Here is a 22975-nt window from a genome sequence, read left to right as displayed (position 1 = left end):
ACCAGGAACAACTTCTGAAGATCATTTTGTTTTCAGTTATTGATGTTGTGTTGCAGCAATACAGCTCATGCAAAACAGATTGCAACACTTTCATTACCAGAAGATATCATCATATTTTCAAGTTGTTGTTATTCCTTAAAGCAACAACAGTTTTGATCCTTTCTCCTCTAAAAGGAAAAGAGTAGCGGATTTATGTCAAGCATGAAAGACTACTGGTCTTAGCATTGTCTTTACATGTCCAGTCAACTAGCATACGTAGATAAAAGAAATTAAAGGATTCCTTATTTAAGTATTATAAACAGTACTACAACAGGACTATAATCAGTTTTCAAGAAATATTTATTCTGGACTACATCACTGCAAATCTAAAACATAACAATATTGAAAGTCAGTAGGAAAATAAACAATTAGAATTCATTAAAATCTAGTATTGGAAAACTGAAGTGAGGTTAAGAAGGTACTGGAGAGGACATATTTTCTCTGTGGAGGCACATTTACATGTATTTCCTATATAAATATCTCAATATTTAGGATTGAGTACTGTTCAGAACAAAACCAAAGAAGAATAAAGAGGACAAGAAAAAAAATAGTTTTGCACCTTCTTGGCAAAAGATCCTTACTAAATCTAACAGGTTTTGAAGAATACTTAGAGCATGAATGTATTTCCTAATGCTGTCAGGAAAACTTTAGAAATATTGGAAATTTTAGAATATTTTAGAAATATTTATAAATATTTGCCTTTTTAACAGCAAATATACTGTTTTCTGTGGGCACTCAGTGCTCTTCCAGGCAAATCATTTGCTGATACCCTGCAAACATCAGTCTCTTCCAAACCAAGCATTCATGTTCATGCCAAAGGAGCAAAAACTTATGTCCTACAAAAGTGAGGACAGAAACTTGCTTAAATCTTTCTGCAGTTTCTGAATGAGGCGCAGGAAAGATCAAGAAATCTAAGCAGGTTCTACAGGATGCTGAAGACTTGTCCTACCAGGCAGCAAGCTTTATGTCAGCATTCTCCCCCAACAGCACATTGCACACTGGTATGTTCAATACTTTATGCCACCTTCTCCATCAGCAGGAAAATAAAAAGAAAATTCATTCCTAGCTCCCACTTCATCTTTAATGTATGAAAATCTTTGTTTCTAATTACCTTGTTTTTGCAGACATAAGCATTACATGGAGAACCACTCAATGTCCTCTTTAAAGCCAATTACACAGTTCCCATTCTTCAGTGAGACTAAAGCTTCATCTGAAACTGAGAATAATTCAAATGAATTATTTATAAATTATATTCCTCTATAAAAAGTCAGAGAATAGGGGAATGATTTTATATACTAACTTCAAGCAACTCTAGCCAGCTGAAAGGACAGCTATTTAGTAAACATTAATTCTGGTTAATCAAGCTGTTTGTTTGTATCTAAACAAGCAAAGCAGTTGTTAAAATAGACTTTAAATTGCCCGAGACTTCAGTAACAGATAATGCTTCCTAAGAAACCTAGAAACAAAATTGAGGTGATTTAATAGTTTTACTAGCTCAGTTATTTTGACTGAAATCCACCCAAATTTAATTTCTTTTTTCTAATAAAAGTGTTTGGAAAATGTAGTATAAGGTCTGGAAAAACGTAGAATAATTAGAGTGTCATCATTCCTATGAAACATCTTAGACATTTATTATTTACAAGATCAGTCTGGTGCCCTATTATGAAACCAAAGTTTGGTTACAGAAAATCAATAAGCTTGCCAAAAAACTTGAAGGAACTCTCTAGGAAAGGGTTGAGTTTGTTTAAGCTCTAATTAAACCATTTGTGTTTTCTTGGAGATTACATTCAAGAATAAATTAACTGAAACTAAAAAAACCCCAGCCTACTATACTGCAATACAATGCAATTTCTTAAACAAAATTAGTATTTTTCAAAAACGCTCACAGCTGAAAATGCCACTGTTAGAGTACTTATGTTAAAATCATAAGGTTTGTGCTTTTTTTTTGTTACAATATTCCACATGAATAACAACATTTTGCTACAGAACTTATAATTCTTCTCTCATTTTATACTAAATAAGGTGCAAGTAGTGTTCTTATTTTCTGTGCCACTTTCCTATTCAATTACCTTATATACCCTCTCCCCACGTTGGAGGCAGCTACATGTCACTGCATGCCCACTACATTCCTGGTGAATGCATTGGACCTCTGTTATGAAAAACTGAGTTCAAGAGGTCTTGGTAACAGCATGGAGTTTTCAGAAGGCTAATGCGTTTACAGCAAGTAAGTACTAATCAGCAAATTTCCATAAATAAGAAATGTAGAATTACACTTGTAATGTGGTACTGTAAATGAAAATTAATATGATCCAAAGCTGACTGTATTGTTTTAAGTCACTAACAAGAAAACTGCAGCAAGATTTTTGAACAAAGGTTAAAGAGGATTTCCTCTTCTATCCTATCAGTATTCCTTTTGACAAAAAGCATCTCAACATAACAGTATAATGGTTTGTCGTGGTTTAGCCCCAGCCAGTAACTAAGCACCACGCAGCCGCTGGCTCACTCCCCCTGCCCCGGTGGGATGGGGGAGAGAATCGGAGGAGTAAGAGTGAGAAACACTCCTGGGTTGAGATAAGAACAGTTTAATAATTGAAATGAAGGAAAATAGTAATGATAATAATAACAATATAATAATAACAATAATAATAATAATGATATACAAAGCAAGTGATGCACAATGCAGTTGCTCACCACCCACCGACCAATACCCAGACAGTTCCGGAGCAGCGATCGCTGCTCCCCGGCCAACGCCCCTCCCCCCAGTTTATATACTGAGCATGACGTCATATGGTATGGAGTAGCCCTTTGGTCAGTTTGGATCAACTCTTCTGGCTGTGCCCCCTCCCAGTTTCTTGTGCACCTGGCAGAGCATGGGAAGCTGAAAAGTCCTTGACTAGCATAAGCAGTACTTAGCAACAACTAAACCATCAGTGTGTTATCAACATTCTTCTCATACTAAATCCAAAACACTATGCTTACTAGTAAGAAGAAAATTAACTCTATTCCAGCCAAAACCAGGATATGGTTATACAATACATATTGTAAAATAACATAATAGTTAAATAAGGCATAATATGATCTCTGTTTAGGTGCCTTCAAGATTCAAGTTTTAACTTCTAAGTAGATCTACAAAAAATGTGAAGAAAATAAGTTCATTAGTGTTAAGCTTGTGACAGAAACATTGTAATTTGTCAGGTGAATTTTATAAAGTCCCATGTTGCACCTGAGCTTATACAAATTTACTGTTATGATAAGTTAAAATACCTTTGAAGTTTTTATGGTTTTTTATTACCTTACTTTTCTAGACATTGGTCTACACTTCAGATAGTCAACAATTATGTAAATGGAGACAATCTGTACCACTCTGCTCTCTGAAACCACATCATTCTTCAATCTCCTTCAGCTCCTCAATATTAAGAAAAACTTTTCTGACCTTTTTAAATTACAGATTTTGTTACCCCACAAGGTGAGCACTATCCCCCTGACCCAGACAGACAGAACGTTATGAAAGATGTGTCAGCACGTGTATCTTCATAACCTTGTTTTATGTTTGCTTATGGTCTTCCGCTGTTAGATTGTTCATCAGTATACATCATTGTTACAACACTGTTGATTTCATTTTTAGTGCTACTGATAGAAAAAAACACTTAGATCTTCCTAAGATATTTCTATGAATCTTTCTTTTAAATCAGCTTTTCTTGTTGTTTAGTTAATTTTCTTCATGTAATTTCAACTCATTTCCTTTGTACCTTTAGCATGTTTTTCTCAGACTACTGGCTTACTGCATGACAAGACTTCATCTCCTTTTTCCCAGAAACTCAGTTATTATCAGATGACTGTCAGTACATCATGCATTCAGAATGATTTAGTGTTCCATCCTAAAAGACAATTCAAGACTCTTACACATGTTTTCAGAATTAGACTCTGATGAAAGAGTCAAATTTGGCTTAAAACTTTTTTTTTCTTCTCCATTATTTAACATCAGAAAAAACACCAGCATTTATTTGCCTTCTTTAAAAAAATAATTGTGTTTTCTAAAAAGACTGTTAAAGAGCCATGAAGAGATAGTGTAAGTAAGTTTGCGAAATATTGGTTAGTACAGATGCATTTTTTTCCTTTGTTTTTAACACAGAAAACATAAGTAATAAAGAGAAGGTAGAATGCAAACAAAATATTAGTTGGGTTTGTTTGGTGGTTTTTCCTTGTTTTCTTCTCAATTTTAAGTTTTTCTCTTCAGTTTCAATTCCAAAATCCTTAGTCATCTTCTGAAACTCACATAAAATAAGAGTGGGGTAGATTAAGGAGATACATATATTTATTTGAGTTCCAGTACTCAGGGACAAATTAGAATAATTTACTGGTAGAGTCTGAGAAGAAGTGATACCCATCTTTGGACTTTTTCTTTTTAAGGACTATAGCAGCCTCCATGTTTCTTCTTCCCTTTCTGAGAACAGCTGAAATGAGTTCATTATCCATCTCTTACCACATTTTCTCCCAATTTAAGTATTTTGAATTTCCTTAGGAGACTGTTTTAGTATACGGTGCTGTATGTAAGTAGCTTTCAGAGGAACTACTGGGATTTCTTGTACACAATAATGTACTCTTGTAAAAAGGCTATTTTTTATTAAGCAGTGTAAATATATTTTAATTAGAATGAAGCAGCTCTGCCTTTGAAATAGCCTAAGGCAGTGAAGTGCTTTGTGACTATTTGGGATGTGAGTGGCTGCATAGGCTGAGAAGTGGGGACACTTTCTGGTTTCCCCAAGGCACCGCTGCCTGAAAAGTTGACCTTCTTCCCAACTTTAAATCCTGTTGTCATTGTGTAATACACCACAAAGTAGAACGGCTATTGCCAAGGTAAGAAGAATTTTAAGTTGTAATTACCTCCATGAAAAGGGTTTCAGCACGTATAGTAGTATGAAAGTTACTGCCATTGCTTAATATTGATTCAGAACTAAAAGTCAGAAACAATTTATAGATCTTTCTTACAATCTCTCATATCTTTTGCTGTAAAAACCAAAAAGTACAAAAAGTACAGCTGTTCTACTGAATGTCAGATACCAGTTTGGAAGACACTTCCAGGCACCTGTCATGCTTTTTATTGTGTGAACATGTGAGTGGTTGAAAGTAATGATTTCAAAAACTGCTTCTGTAGCCCAAAGGCAACTAAGGTCTCACAAATTATTCATTCCTGTTTGTTCTCCACAAAAAAGTGATTTCCTTAAAACATATGTGTGAGTACCTGCATGTGTATATATAACATAGGTGTATGAGTTTATATGCACACATATGTGTGCATATATATAAAAATGTCTAAATATTGTATTATACTTGATAATTATTCACTCATAATTTTCTTAGATTACAGTGAAGAACATTGAAATTTGAATATTTTCATCTTCCTTCTATACTTATTATTCATTCTCATGCTACTGATTAAAACCATTTTAAAATAAACTATTTGCAACGAGAGTGAAATCAGGTATTCAGAACTATGCGTAAATCAGCTTTTTCACAAAATATTTCTTTCACACATAAAATGTACAAAATTATATAAATTAAACAAATGCGTATGCACATTTGTGTGTATGTACAAACAGGTATCTCTATTTCCCTCTTCAGCTTTGTAACAATCCCTCACTTAACCAAAATCCCTGTTAGTAATATCAAATACATTTTTCAAAGGTGATCTCGGTTCAGCTAATAGTAGGTCTCTCATGGCAAAGTGTTGAACAAATATCCTTTTGTAGTCTCTTGGAATAGAAGAGTAAAGCCTTGGAGGCTTTCTAGAGGAGTTTCTATGGAGAAAAGGAGGACATGACATGCATCATACTTTTTTCTTGAGTGTCAGTGTTTTTATGTGCAAGGAAATGAAGCTATGCCTGGGCCTTGTCTGGAAAGCTAGTCACATGGTGACATGTGTCATTTCTGATAAACTAATATTGAGCAGCATTCCTTTCTGAAATTTCTAAGCGAGACATGTCATGTCAAATCCCATTAATCAAACATGTCACTTGTTGTTGCAAATATATGATATATATACTAAAGAAAAGCTTAAATAAATTCTAGGAAAGGATTTTTATGGTATAAACAAATCTTTATTTATGAAACTCTTGAGCAAAGGGGGATGTGTCCAAGTGCCTCTGTATCCTTATGTTCTTTATAAAACAAAAATCAGTGGAATCATCAAGCTTCCTAGAAAGAAGGCAAAGATGACTATTCCATATATATGCATCAAAGCAGTTGTATGAATACTCATAGGAAAAATGCCACAGACTTGGAGGTAATGGCTCCTTTTGGAGCTTTTAACTTTTTTTAAAAAAAAGAAAGATGAAACATAAAGAAAGGCAAAATTCATTCACATTTTTGAAACAATTTTTGTTGTGTCATGAAACACTCTTAATACAGCTGGAATAACACTATAGGGTAAAATTATTATTTTTGTTAATACATGGGTGATTTAGTTACTTCATTACCTTTCATACCCTGTTACAGAAAAGAAACAACAATGTAATAAGAAATAGAATGGAAATAGTGAATAGTAAGTGTAGAATAAAAGTGTGATGCTTGTTGATTCCATAGAGCTTGCAAGAATATTGAAATGTCCCAAACTGTGATTGCAAAAGTAAAATATTTTACATTTGTATAATATGTACAAAGGCATGAGGCTTGGAGAAGACTCCTTGAAATATAAACTGCTTGAAACATAAACTGCATAAGAACAAAAGTTTCCCTCATGCTAGATAATGCTGTAACTTCAAGCTGCTAGTTTTCCTGCCTTCATTGCTGGAGTAAGACGGAGATGACTTCTGGACTGAATGCAACATCATAACATAAGTGTTTGTGGATTTAGGAATACCTTGTGCTTAGTCTTCTCATGACACAAAAATCAAGAATTCTTTAAAATGTACTGATTTACTAAATGTGGTGGTACACTAAGTCACCAGTTTAGAATCAGGTTTTAAGAAGATGGGACTGAAGTTATTCCTGCAACTCAACCTTCTCCTTCAGCAAAGGATTTTCCAGTTTCACAACTATAATGTATTTGAATAGACAAGAAATTGTACTTCTTAAGCTAAAGATACTCTGACAGCTGGTCCCAACTTTTCAATAAGTCATAGCTATTTCATTTAACCCGTATACTTGAAATATTTGTTAATCACCATAAAATTCTCACAGAATTTGTATTCTTTTAATTTCACTTTTTTTTTCATCTTTTTTAGGCTGGTTAGATATAAGGGTTCATGTCTGCACCTGAGGTGCGGTGGAAAAACAGACCGTATCTCCCGCGGAGCTTCATGACCTCAATCTATGCTGTCCCTGTACTCCTTAAAGGGGGCTTAAAACTAGAAGAAATAAACAGTTAAGAAATGCTCTGCTCTTTCAGATCAGTGGTCTGTCTAGCACAGTGACAGTAGGAGATGTTATTCAGGGAAAGCATGCCAGCCAAGCCTGTTTCTGGTTTCCTTTTTTAAACTGTACATTCACAGTCACTGGATTAGAAATGATAGAGGATATATGCCTGCCTTTTCCTTAAGTTTTTGTCTATGGACCTATTATCTCCAATTTTATCCAATCAAATAACGACACTTCTAGAAATGGGCAGTGAATAATTTATTTGGGGGTTTTTTTGGTAAAAAAAGTCCTGGATTTTTCCAGATTTTGTGTAAAGAAATTAAAAATATTGAAAACTCAACACTTGTGGATTTTCACCTTTTTTTGGAAAACAAAATCAAAAACATACATACATTGTAATATGTGAGTATTTTTAATGCATTTTTTATAAGTATTTACAGAATATGTCTTGAAAGAAAGAGATTGGTTTCCCTCATTAAATACATTTTCATATTTTGTCATCACTAACACTATTTAGAAACAGAAAAGCCCTAAATATATCCCTCATGAATTAAATAAAGATATTTTGAAAACTGTACAATGAGAACTTTTAAAATGTTTTAGATTCACTCTCCAAATACTGACAATGAGAGGAGTGACAAAGTATCACTATCTCTGATTATTATTTTTTTATGATGGACTTAAGTTTTCTTCTCTGGTACTGTACTTTACTCATTTACACAAAATTCTACACAGATGCTGCATTTGATAGAGCAGCCACTCTGAAATTCAGGTCTTAAAGTACATGTGTCAGTACTGTCAATGTCTAACAGGTAGACTTGCAAAGTCTATGATACATGATCACGGAGTGTATAACACCATACTGTTAAACATTTCTGTAGCACATCACTTCATAAGTGACTATGGCAGTAACTTGCAAATATAGATTCTGAGTTGTTTTGTTTTGCTTTTTTTTTTAATGTTTTTCACCAAATATAAATAATGCTTCATCCCACCCTCCAAATTGTTTTACATAATTGTGAGAACCTAAGCCTACTGAAAATTGCAAAGCTCATGTCTATCTTTCTCCTTTCTGTTAGTATGTATGCTGAGCCATAGTATTTTGCAGATATTTAAGAAAGAGAAGGACTATTCCTACCTAGTTTTACAGTCCTTCTATAAAGGTCAGTTATTCACAAAGTTGGTAGAATGAAGGAATGGAGCTATTCCCTTTCTAGCAACATGAAGTATAAGTTATTTTTCAGAGGATAAGCAAGATTTAGTATATTAACATAATGTACTTTCCTGATATGCTGTTCTCCAATAAATTCTTAATTTAAGTCATGGAAAAAGTATGTATCTTACAGGAAAAATATCAGAACTAACCAACATTCTGTGCCTCTCAATCTCTCCAAGTTTCTAATACATTAGCATAAAATATGCTGTAGTCTTTGTGCTTTTCTGCTTAAACATATTCTACATTCAGAAAAAGTTTTTCTGAGTTTCTTGAATGCTTAGTGATGTGGTTAAATTAAATACTCCTTAACATTCACATGTGCAAACTTACATCATGTAGAGGAACATATAAAACTTACTACTAATATTGACTATCATTCCCATTATTTGTTGGGTACCCATGTTGACTGAATAACAGGGAAAATAAATTTCCCAGATCTATGACTACCTTACACTATAAGCTAATGTTTGGTTCATCATGTATTTTTCTAATTAATTTCACCCACTTAAGGTGAAGGCTGGCAAATTTTTTTTGGCAAACATAGTGAATAAATCTTATAAAAGTAAGGACTGACAACAGTTTAAAGTAGCACATCTGTCTACTATGTGTGCTTATGTGAGCAATTTTCAGAGTGCTTATTTACTTAGCATTTTAGTTTCCCCTGAATGTTTTCAAAGGAAAGCTCTGAAGATTTCTCCCCTGTTTTTAAACAGGAAAAATAAAATGGAGAATGCTAAGTGAAGGACTACTAGTTTCTTCTCTGCTGAAACACCACAGTGCTAGCTAATTATTTTTTTAATATTCTAATATAAGGTAATTTTCTTACTATGTAACCTCTCAAGAATGTGTAAGGGAACAAGGAGTATGACTGTAATATGTAGCTACACAAGTGGAGAAAAAAAAAAAAAAAAGAGAAGCAAATAACAGAAAAAAAAAAAAGGAGTTGGTGAAGAATGAGGAAGAAAATGTGTGTTTTGAAATCAATAGGACCACATATATGTTGAAAGATGAGAGCCTGTATCAGCGTTTTCCTTTAAGAAAGCTAGCTTGATCAAAGCATTGGAGTGGTGAGGGTTAAATATTACATAAATTGTACCTGAGAATGTTCTCTGAAATTATTTTGAGTACAAGTTATACATTGTAAAAACACTTCACTACTGGCATGGACTCTTATACCAAAGGACTGAAAACCAACAAGAGTAATCCATCAAAATATATGTACATTTTTTTATCTCGGTGAAAACAGATGAAACTCTCAACTTATCAATTAGTTTCAAGTGGTACAGGAAATTATGCATTTCAAAGAAAATGTCTATTAGCCAGGAAAAAAAAAAAAAGAAAAAAAAAAAAGAAAAGATCAGAGCTTCCTTTTTAGGCATAATAAGGAGTTATATCTGGAAGCACTGTTGTCACTGATATTAATCTTTTCATTAACTTATTTAGCATGAATTCATAATCTGACTGACATTTTATGTAAGGTCTCCACTGTGTCTGAAATAATCAGTTTGTTCTGCATGGCAAACTATTTACTCTTGTTATGTTAAAAGGAATCACATTAAGAGAATCTGACTTCAGCTGGCAGTTAATTGAGATCAGGGATACAACACTGGTAATCATTTTACAAATGAGTTCCCTGTCTGCATTCAGTTCTGACTTGCAGCTCCTAGCAACATCAAGTCTTTGTTAATAGATCCTTATCAATGGAATTTTTTAGAATACATCCCTTGATTAGAAATGAAAAGAGCATATCTTTTCCTACACTTATTAGTGGCCTTATTGTTTGAACTGTTTTTGAAACTCAGGATACATACTGTGTAATATTACATTTGACCTGAGATAAAGCAGTAATATTTAAATACTATTTTAACTTTAAAACAAAAGCATAGCTTGTATTTGGTTTTGCAGCAAGTAATATTTTATTGTCAGACTGATTCATAAGGCAGCCACTTATCTTTCTAGAAACACTGTGAATAAAACATGCCATCACAAATGGCAGCTTTTGGAACCATCCATGCAGTTATTCTTGCTAACAGAGAGCTCTTATGTAGTACTTTGTATTTTATAACAATTTTAGTCATGTTGACCGGTCTAGAAGGAAATGCACACAAAACTGATCACACAGTTTAACTAGATGATACAGTTAGTCTAGACGATCGCTGTAGGTCCCTTCCAACTGAACTATTCCATCCTGTTCTGTACGTTCTATTATGTGCACATTAATTGTGGTTTTCTTGTCAGTAAACTATATGGGTCTGCAAGGGAAGAGTTTAACAATAAAGGCCAACATTTTGAGTTTTACAGGCCAATCAGTCATGTCAGATCATATTAGTAATTCAAAACCTTTCTTTGTACAGTGTATACATAAATTTTAAGGACACTGATATTTGAATTCATAATACATCTTATATGTTATGCAGTGTGATATGTAGGAATGAAAAAAAGAAAGGTTTTGGAGTATAGACACTAGCTGATGTTTTAAAATGTTGATTTCTCTATTTTAGTTTAAAAAGTAGAATGACAAAAGTGATTGCTCATAAAATAACCCTATCCCTTCTAAAACCAGGTGCTTAGGCTGAATTAGTTTCAAAGGGTTAATACACACTCTAAGTACTTCTGTCATTAGTTGTGGTCTGTTCAGCTCAGTTTTTTACTGCCTCTTATAATGTAACATTCCTCAAATATTTCAGAGTATGAAGACTTGCATCCATCTGCAAAGCACAAAAGTGGAATACTTTTATCTGACTTAACTCCCGCTATTAAATGCTACAAGACATATATACTTTACCTGTTGCAGCACAACAGATATTTTCTTTAAACTTCCTACAAGACTTTGTAATCTTTTATTTCACAGGAGAAGTGTAAATTAGGGCATATTTAGATATATTTCTGTCACCCTGCAGTACCTTATATTTAATCTGCCATTGTACTGAAATTCTATAGTTTTTCTGATTTATTTCTTGGCCAATATTATATATTAAAATATAGAATTTAAATAAACCTCCCTAAATCTTGACCCTTATCTGAATTAAGCATTCTTCAGGTTTTTTAGTGTAGAGAGTCCCTGTTTCAATATATCATTTCATGTCATGAAAGCCTCAGATATAACTCAACAGGAACCATGTAAAATGCTTCTATGTCCTATACCGAAAGATTTACTACAGGACAATAAAACAAACTGGCATTTTACCCAACTACTACTTATTTTCTCTGTGAATCAGATATGTTTTCCTTTATGTGACACCTGGAATTAGATTTTTTTTGAAATTGAATTTCTGACTAATTAAATAGCATGAAGGTTATATTGCATTATATAATTCTAAGCGAAATCATGTCATGTAATTTTATGATAAGACCCAGAAGATTACCATGCTATAACACAATTGTGTACCAACACTTAGGGACAAAACTTCCTCTTTGGCCCCCCTTTATTTCAGACCTGGGATCTGTCATAATTTCAGTTTGAATATTCCAACAGATTTTATTGCAGCTGGCAAAAACAGAAGAAAGGTTAAACATGGTCTTGGGTTTGAATTGACAAATATCTGGATATAATTCAGAAATACATACTAAGTATTTTTTTCCCTACACTGTAACAAACAAAACAAAACAAAACAAAGCCACAAACAAAAAAGAAAAATATGTACTTCAGATTATTACTACAAACATCTATCTTTTTTTGGAATATATGGTTTAGTTCTTGGTTTTGAGATTAGGGTACAAGCACAAGAGGTTTTTTTCTCCATTTTCAGAGCATTAAGTATGCCCAGTAGTGCCATTTTCCCCTCTAAATAAGTACTAAAGCCCTCATATAAGTGGGCTGATTTGCAAATGTGACTCTCAGTAAATAGATTTACTAATTTCTGGTTAATCTTCACATGAAGGTAATGCCTAAAATTAGGAAAGATTTTCCTAGGGTTATACAGAAAGGTAATTTTTATGCAGATTCATGTGTAAAGCAAAAAGGAAATAGCAACCCCTCAGTTACCTGATAATAGCTTGATCACTAGATGCTCCTCTTACGAAGGCATAGGAAAAGAATACATAACCTACATCCTTAACTTTTTTAACATCTCCATTGTTAAATCACCATGGAAGGTGATTTTTTAGATATTATATCTAGGCTGTGGCAGAACAAAGAAGATTGGAAATAAACTCTCTATTCCTTTCCCTTGAACAAACTACTGGGGACAAAAAAGTGCCCAAGAGTCTCAATAGTAAGTTGCAGGGAAAATTGATACTGTTGTACAGAGTCAAGTAAGTCTGAGGAAGCCATTCATGTTATGTTTATGGGAGAAGCCAAACATCATCTCAAACAACTTGGTAGTTTTAAATCTAATTAATATTGTTACACTAGCTAGGCTTACTGTATACTTTATATCTCAAAGGATACAGCAGAACGTGCTGAGGACAGAGCTACCCTTCCCATATGATGTAAAAAAATTAAGAAACACATCTTTGACAGAACATTTGTCATAAAACTTCTCTGAGATCAAATTGAAGCTTGTTAGAAAGACAATATTCCATTCATATGCATTATAATGGGTGCCAGCTACTAATATGCTATCTGCTCATTTGCTTGTTTCTGTATTTTTCCCCCCACTTAGCTACCGCACTACTTAGCTAAATGTTTGCTACTTAGCTTATACAATGTTACTTGTACAATACACTGAGTTTCTACAATACTTAGCTAACATATTTGAAATCCAGCCTATTTGTTTTCTCAATTTCCCCAATAATTTTAGTTTCATCATATTTTTTACTAAAATAAATATATACTTTACCAGAATTTTAACAGCAAAATGAAAGCGGCATGTTTTCTTGCTTGCATCAAACATATTCAGAGTTTCTCTGATTTTGCAATGACATAAGTTGGAGTAGGACTGTAGACAAAGTTACTTTATTTCTCACAACTCATGGCTTCTTAGAGAATTCTTTAGTTTGTCTTGTTCACCTGCTTGCAGAATCTCATCAGTGTTGTTATTGTATCACTACTCAACAGTGTTTATAGAAAGAATTCATTCACACATCTTTCATACACCTATTTTTTAATCACATACTTTGAAGCCACAATAGAGTCTTTCCATTTTTAACCCTGATATTTTATACTATACACACACACATATACAACGTTTACAACTACATAAATGTTAGTTATCTCTTGGTTCAATGCAATAACAAAGCTTGGATCTTATCCTGGAAAAGGCTGAGTACCTACATCTTCCTCTGACCAGAAAAGAATAGAAAATGCTCAGTAATGGCCCCTCAGTATAAAGGATGTTCTAGGATGTTAACACATCTACTGATATTCCTCCTTCTCCTGCACATCTTTTTCAGATTGTTGGCATATAATTGTTAATATAAACAAAACATTTTTTAATACTAAGCATTGTATTTTTTCTGATAAAATGCAATAATGTAAAAAGGTATTTGTTTCCCTTTCTGTTAATAAAATTAACATAGGAAAACAACAATTATTTAATTAGAAGATTATTACTTTTATGAACTTCAGAACATGACTGTTTCATTAGGTTCAGATTAAAGGAAAGAAAATAAAATACAAAAGTGTACTTTTTCCATATAAAAGAAACACATTTAATGATTACATCACTGCAGAAAAAAATCACTGTGTATAGTATTAAAATAATATTGGGACCAAAGGTCTTGTAAGATTCATATTTTCTCTCTGTTACATATTATACAGTACATGCCAGAATCATCTGCAAGTATCTTGGAACTCATCTTCTCTTATGACTGAAGAACAAAATAGCATTCACTGAAAATCAACCAAATGTAGAAATTTTGAATTTGAAAGAAAATATAACTCCATGTAGTGCTCTAATACTTTTTGAAGTCAATGACCCAAGACTGTAAAAACATTAGGAACATTCAACTAACAACTTTTCTCCTGATATAAATAAATATGACTAGGGAAGCCAACCATGTTTTTTCAAGGGAAAATAATTTCTCTCCTTAGCTTTAACCCAGTATACATCTGAAATCACTGAAATGCTATATATAAAAATAACTTAGATATACAGTAGTATGAAGATAATTCAGTTTGGTAACTTTTGAAGAGGGCAAATACTGACCAGTACTGACTTCAGTTATAATAAAAGATTTCTGAAGATGAAGTTAATCAGAAAAGAAAAGAAAAGAAGGCAACTAGCAGACAGATAGTTGAGAAGCATCCATATTTATGTACAATGAACATTTTATTAAATGTATTTAAAAAAAATTACATGTAACTGACAATATAATTAATTAATCTCACAAAAAAAAGTTTCTTAAAAAAAGTGCAATTATTTAATATACAGTATGTTGTATATTCCATGATTACTGACCACAATACACAAAAATAAGTGTAAGGAGTGATTGTTACCCTTTTCCCTTTCCCTGGGAAAGGGTAAAAATATTGAAATTCTTTTTTCCTGTGTGCTTTCAATTTTATTTGTCATTTCTCATTACTTGGAACAGTAACAACAGCAATAACAAGCAGTCAAAATATACTGAGCACCAGTCAGCAGGTGGTGAGTGGTTGCATTGTGCATCACTTATTTTGTGTAGTAGCATTATTATTATTACTACTACTACTATTTTACTTTATTTTATTACTACTACTACTACTACTTTGCTTTATTTTATTTATACTTGGTTTGTATATTATTTTATCATTATTAATATTTTCTCATCCTCTGCTGTCCTATTAAACTGCCCATGGGTTTTACTTTTTTTTTTTTTTTTTTTTTTAATTCTCTCTTGCATCCCACTGCCATGGGAGGAGGGGTGAGCAAGCAGCTGTGTGGTGCTTAGCTGCTGACTGGGGTTAAACCACAACACAAAATCATCTGAATGTAGAATAACATGATGAACATACATTATGCTCAGAATAGAGCTCCAATAGAGTATTAAAATTGACACTGGAAACATGGTGTGCCACCTAGCAGAAGAAGTTCCAGGAAGGGTGATCTTAAAATGACATACTTTGGAAAATGATTCTCTAATCAACTACACACATGCCATTTGTAAACAGTATGGAATCATCTAGCTTTATGTAAATTTAACTTTATATAGGTAGATACACCGGTTTATCTTGCATGAGAAATATCCCATAAGCAAAAGTGGAGTTTTACACCCAGTTAGTACTACTGTAAAACATTTACTAAGTTCAGGAAAATGGGAAACAGACTTTTTCCAGGTCCCACAGGATCAATATTATCCTCCCTCTCTCCTGAAGTGTAGTACAAGACAATATCTTAATTTCTCTTTATAATCTAGTTGTGATTTTTGTCTGTCTGAGAAATTATATGATTATCTTGTACAGATCATGGTGACTAGACAAAGTGCAGAACACAGGGGAGTCAAGTCCCTGATTCTGATAAATGTTCTTTGACTTTATTTCCCTAATTCAACATTATACACTTTATTGTAAATATTTGTAGTGGTACAAAGCAAATGATGAGGTCTACAGGGGTTTTTTTTGCTTTTAACAGGACACTTGGAGATAGAAATGGATATTTCAGAAGAGAGTTTTGTAATCCTAGTCTCTTTCTAAGATATTTTAAAAAAATCCCACCAAGACCAGAGGAACTAAAATTTTACCATTGTGTATGTTGTTACCTCTGTGTCAGTAAAGCAGATTTACAAAAAAGCTACCCTCTTTTCTCCCTTTGTAACCCAGATTTGATCCAAACAGAATTAATTTCAATTTGTCTTTGATTTTCAATTTATCCTTTTATCAGAACTTCTATATTCAAAAATCTAAACATCAAAAATCATTGAACACTAGTATTGGAAGATAGAATCTGGTCAATCTAATTATATCCTACTTTTAGGTAACAATCCAGCATCTCCCATCTAAGATTGCCTAAATTCAGGGTTGTCTCCTTAGTTAGTCCTGAAATTCCCTGATCACCTTGAGTTTGGTCACTAGCTTCTGTATAGAACTTTATTATAATTGACATTTAAGCAAACAGTAACAGAATTGGGAAAAGATAAAAGCAGTAAGAAGTATGACTAATTACTTGTGACCTTGCTAGTCATCTTTTGCATAGTAATTTAATAGCCAGAATATTTACCCAGAAAGTTGTGATTAACTTTCAACTTGACAAGTATTACCCACAGAACAGAACTAGGTTCTACTCACCAGAATGCATACATGTTTTATATTAACTGTAATTGGATTAAAAAAAAAAAAAAAAAAAAAAAGAAAACCAATAATGGATTCCTGAGTGGGGGATCATTCCCAGGCTAGGCTGGGATTACATGAAACAGTTACTGCTTAGGGTATAACAACACTACCAAATTAAAATGCGGATATGTTTCTCATTTACTTTCCTCAAAGGAAACCAAGCAATTAATGTCATGTGTACTATCAAGAGCAAAAATATAATTTTTTAATGAAAATAAAATTATTTACTCACTAACAATCTGTCGGCAACCAAGCACCACATAGCCACTCTCTCACCCTCCCCCCTCAGTGAGATGGGGGAGAGAATCGCAAGGGCAAAAGTAAGAAAACTCACAGTTTGAGATAAGAACAGTTTAATAAATGAAATATAATAATAATAATAACAACAACAACAACATCAATAAAAACAACACCAACAACAATTGTAATGAAAAGGAGAACAACAAGAGAGAAAAAAAAAAAAGAAAAAAGGAAAAAAACCCCAAACAAACAAGTGATGCAACTGCTCACCACTCGCCAAACGACACTCAGCCAGTCCTCCAGCAGTGATCGCTGCCCCCAGGCCCACTCCCCACAGTTTATATACTGAGAATCCAAGAGTATACTTCTCCTAAAATTAAAACCATGGTGTGGATCACACTGGTGTTCGCCAGGAAGAGTAAAGGAGATGGATAATTCAGTGAGCTAAGTCAGTTTCATATAATATGAGTTTCTTGCTCATTATAAAAAAAAAAAAAAAACCCACAACAAAAAAAAACCAAAACCCAAACCACAAACAAATCCAAACCCGAGATGTATAACTGAATATATAACTTTAAAAAAAGATCGGGTTTACAGACCCATATCAAATATGGATAACAAGAATAATCCAATGCTTTTTTTTTTTTTTTCCTTCACTGCAAAACCACACCTTTATAGATATTTGCCAAATCTAGCAATGGCTGTTCTACTGTTCACTGTCAAGATTTTGGAGAAAAATATATGCTATAAACCTGATGCAATTAGCTGCCTGAAAGACATAAGAAGTATAAAGAAAGTAATTCTTTGTTCTTTTGGTCCATCTCCACACTCCATAGAATCTTTCTACTTCATCCCATATGATTATTCAGTTCTTTGTATATTGGTGTGAAGACATGCTGGCACCTTCAGCAAACAGGAAAACCGGTGCTAAGAGGGAATAGCATTTTTTATTACCATGGTTTCATGAAAGGCATCCCTGTTAGGCTTGTATCTTTGTAACAGAAATTGTAAGAGAAGTAAAAAACCAGGTTTGTTAGAATGGAAAAATTCTGTATCGCAGAAATTGTTTCTATTTTAGAAGGAATTTCTCCTTCTAACATAAGAAAAATAAGAGTTCTAATAAAGTCTGCTTTAAACAGATAGCTCTAGGCTTGAATAATTATGTAAGGGTATGAAACTCTGTTTTGTTTTGTTTTTTCCATCCAATGGACCCAATTCTCAAGTCATTATGGTGTTTATACTGTTGTAAACCAAGAGGAACTATTTCTTATTCACACTAGGAAAAGCAATTTTTTAAAAAATATAACACTGAACACAATGCTTCCTTAGGACTTTATGAAGTCTTCATAAAGTATTAAGATTCCAGACATTAAATCAGATTTATAGATGGATATATCTGATTGAAAGAAGTAGATTAATTTCTACATGTTCATTCCCAGCTGTGGTGGGTTGATCCCAGCCAGCAGCCAAACACCCACCCTGCTTTTCACTCACACCCCTCTCCCAGGGGATGGGGTGAAAAATAGAAAACAAAAAGACACATGGTTCAAGATAAAGACAGTTTAATAAGAAAACTACAAGCTACACTTGCAAACAAAACAAAACAAGAAATTCATACACTACTTTCCACTGGCAGGCAGATGTCCAGCCACTTCCTGGACAGCAGGGCCTCAGCATGTGTATCAGTTGTCTAGGAAGACAAATACCATAACCACAAATATCCACCCTCCCTCCTACTTTCCCTGGGCTGAGTATGACGTTGTATGGTATGGAATATCCTGCTGGTCAGTTTGGGTCAACTGTCTTGGCTATGTCCATTCCCCACCTCTTGCCCACCCCCAGCCTACTGACTTCTGGGAGGATGGGAATGGGAGGAGTGAAAGCCTTGACAATGATGGACTTAGACTAAGGTGCTGTGCTTGTAACCACACAAAGCTACACATCCATACCATCAAAAAAAACCCTAAAGCAAAAAAAACCACCCCACCAAGTAATGTGCATGGAATCATTCCCAGAATAAGCAAGGTAATGAGTGCTCCCAACTTTACTTCATAAGGGTTAGAGGTTCTTGACTTTTGTCATATCATAATTTCACTTGAAAACAAAACAGCAAAGTATTTTGGGCTTGTTCTTCCATTTAAGACTAGATGCTGTTTAAATAATTGCCTCCCCTTCCCCCCTCCAAGTTTAATATCCCAAACTGAGCAAACATGGACTTTTATTTGTAGTAAGATACAGACCTCTAACTAATGACAATTCTTACAATTTCTTTGAGTGAGTTAGTTTTGGTTTCTGCCCCAGTGCATATAATCAAATTTAAAATCAAGAAAAGAATAAAGATAATTTCTGAAATATTTATATGTAATGTGAACTTGTCATTCTGTTGATGACAAATGAAATAAAAACTATTTTTTTCCCCCCCCTTTTCAAATACTGACACAAACTTTAATCTTATTTTTTAGCTCTCTGGACCCTTTGGTCATTCTTTAGCTTCAGAAATTAAAACAATAAAAAAATATGAAATTAAAACTGACATTTTGATATTATACAATAAGAAAAAACTACAGGAATTTCCAAGAGAAGAAAACTGTGCTAAGATCAACTTCTCCAAACCCTTCATTTTTGTCTGGTGGAAAGACAACAGAGAGAAATATAGCAAAGGTCACTTTACATCCCTCTGTTCCTGGGAGTTTATATTAGCTGGGAACCAGAGGTAAGAATGATCCTGGAATAATTTATTGTAGAACCAAGAGCATAACTGATATATTTTTAATCTTCCTTCTAGTAAATTCATCTTTTCACACATAAAATTTAAAAGCTGATGAGCTAAAAGAGACTACCTCTCTCTCAGACTAAAAAGAAAGTAAAGGTGGGAGAAGGATTGCTATTTTTCTTTCTACCTTTTAATAAATGGTTTAAGTCCTGAAGCTGTAGCAGCCTAAACAAGAAAAGTAAAAGAGAAAGAAAAGAGAATCTCAGAGAGTGACTTTAATACTCAGCACAAAGGCAACCCGAACTGTGTTAACTTGAATCTCCATCTCCAGAAGAAACTGGAGATACTAATGGATTAGGTCCTCTTTTCTACACAGCTTACAAAAACAAGAGAGTGTTAGCGTAAATCTTTCCAAGCCTTTACATGCCTATCTTTCTCTTCATCCTTTATTATGTACTGCACCACTAAACTGTTTACAACAGAAATAATCTCTTACTGCATACCTGCTGGCAGAGTAAGCTTTTCTGGACTCTGCCAGATCTGTTATAAGCCTGTATTGCTGCTAGTAACATTCCTGAATGTAAGTTACAATTTGCTGCTTACTTGGACTGGAGCTATTTTCATCCAAATCATCTGCCTTGGTTCACTTGTGACTCACCGCTGTTGCATTTACATCACATTTTGGAAAAAAGAACATACTTTTCCAACTGTCTCTTACGCCTTTGCTCCCACTCAGAACAGGTCCTTCTTGCATTTCTGCACCTTGTTTTTCTGCTGAGAACATAAGAGTGTAGAAGTGGAGCACATTTGTGGAGATGAACCTGTTGCTATACTGCAGGCAAGCCCATGGTAGGGTAAGCCTGTTCTAGGGGCTATATTTCTGGGAACAGACCCAAAATTTGTGCCAGTTTTGCTTCCTCACTCGTATCCTCAAGTTTCAGGTAATAACATTGCCATTCAGTAAATGAATTGATGCGCTGAAGCCTTTTGAGTTGGCATGCTGGTTGTGTGGATTGGAGTGCAAAATAAAGCCCTGAGTTAACATGGTACTATAGACATAACCATCTGAACTACAAATCAAATTGAAATTAAGTTACTTTTCCTTTACTCTAACAGGCTTTTTAGCATATTCAATTCTTCCTGTGTGTCTATGAGAGGTGATGTTACTTTTCTATGTTTACTATAGAAGACAAAATACCTCATGGGAAACCTATATTCAAGGTAATTACGTTTATTCCATAAAACAGCTGGGCTTCTTAGTATTTTATGAACAGTTTAGGAAAACTACACAGTAACAAACAATTGTCCAGATGTAAGTGGCACTAGCTGTATACTGCATAACACTAACAGTGCCTTCTGTATGAAAAGTAAAGTAGATTGCTGTTCTCTACACGTGAGCCTTTTCTGCCTTTGCTTACTGTGGTAGAATGAATAATGTAAAGAATCCATCAGAATGATTTACATGTTTGCCGGAACAATCTGACTGTAGCTATCTTTCTCCTGCCTTATTTCTTCTATTCAAAGAGAGTATGAGAGGTGGGTATAGGGACAAACTCTGCCACAGAGTTGAAAAATATGTGCAACAGAACTGAAAACCATAGCTGTTAACTCTTTCCCATTATGTTTGATAACCCCCAAAATCCAAACACAGTTCCTAAGCAGCAAGCTGAGTGCAGATTTGCTATAAAGATATTAAGGTAAACTTCTGTGAACCTCAGATAGCTTTCACCAGTCTCTGCTCCCAGCTGCTTGCTAGGTTTTCTACAGGATTTTTTTAATTTTTTTTTTTTTCTTTTTCCTTTGCCCACTTGTTTGCATCTAAAAGCAGGAATATGCTGTCATTGCATAATCATAAAAATAATGATTCTTCTGTTTGTAGTGTCATCCTGGTCCAACACTAGAGCAAGTACAAGAGCAGCAATATAGTAGTATGAATGGTAAGTAAGTACTTTCAACCTGCCATGACCAATCAATGAATGTCTACAATAAAAGTCTCTGAGGAGGAAAGATGAACTTAACACAAAAGTGACCAGAAGGTGGCCTCTGTCTAGATAAATGGTTTTATCAGCTGAGTGGATCAACTACCTGTATGAGTTGAGCAAATCAAGCAATTATATCAGCTGAGTGAAGCAACCAGTTTTGTAACTGTTTGTCCCTGACTTTATCAGAAGAGTGCAAATATCTTTCTGAGTTAGCCAGACTAGCATGGGGGTGTAGATTTGGCTCTGAATATAAAAACTGAAAAACCAACAAAAAGTACTTCAAAGAGAGCAATGGGCCTGAGCTAGTTGCAACCCATGCATTCCTTCCTGACAACCAGGCTGCCCAGCCTCATGACAGTATGTTACAGACAGCATATGGTGGATATCACATTTGTATTCTGATTCAGCTGTATGTTCTTATTCCTATACTACATTAAATGTAATTTGTACTTGCATTGTGATATAAGTACATTGCTGTATTACTCTCTTAAATCAAAGTCCTGTACAGCATCAACTAACCTCAGGAAAGTAAACTTGGTATTAAGTCTCTACTTGTGTAATACCTAAAAGAACCTGCTCAGATTATATTAGATTCTGACACCTGCTTGTTTCCCATAGAAGCTGCTACTGTCACCACTAGATAATCAAAACAAAACACTGAACCTGAACAGGACAGAACAGACCACATCTGGTTAATAAGAAATTAGCTGAAGTGACAGACTGTATCAGTGCTCAAAGAAACAAAAAGTGAGTGTTATCTTTGACATATTTCTAGCAATATCTGATTTTGGAATTAACTTAAATCTGATCCACTTTCAATCATTCATATTTACAATCCAAATTATAAAATACAGTGATATATTCTGTGTAGTAACAGGTTTAATAATCAATATGATGTATGACAGATTATATTAATGTTATTAAATCATTAACTTTACAGATTTTATATCATAGACACCCATGGAATTCAGCTATCTGCAACAACTTAACATTTACCTTCTTATGTGTCATAAGAAATTTTATAATGCTTTGGATTAGCCAGGTGAAAAAAAGTGCTAAATGCAACATGACAGCACCTGCAAAAGCAAAGCTTAACCCTTTACCCTGGTACAAAAGCTTTACAATAGAATATTTCTTTGTTGTATGACTTAACAGTATCAGCATGAACAGCCATTGGTAAAATTCTGTTAACATTGTCTTAATACTTATTTGCCATATTTTCCTATATGTCTTCCTGTTCC

This window comes from Pelecanus crispus, chromosome 2 (genome assembly GCF_030463565.1).
Source record: "Pelecanus crispus isolate bPelCri1 chromosome 2, bPelCri1.pri, whole genome shotgun sequence".
Classification (NCBI taxonomy): Eukaryota; Metazoa; Chordata; class Aves; order Pelecaniformes; family Pelecanidae; genus Pelecanus; species Pelecanus crispus.
Note: the sequence above shows the minus strand (reverse complement) of the source record.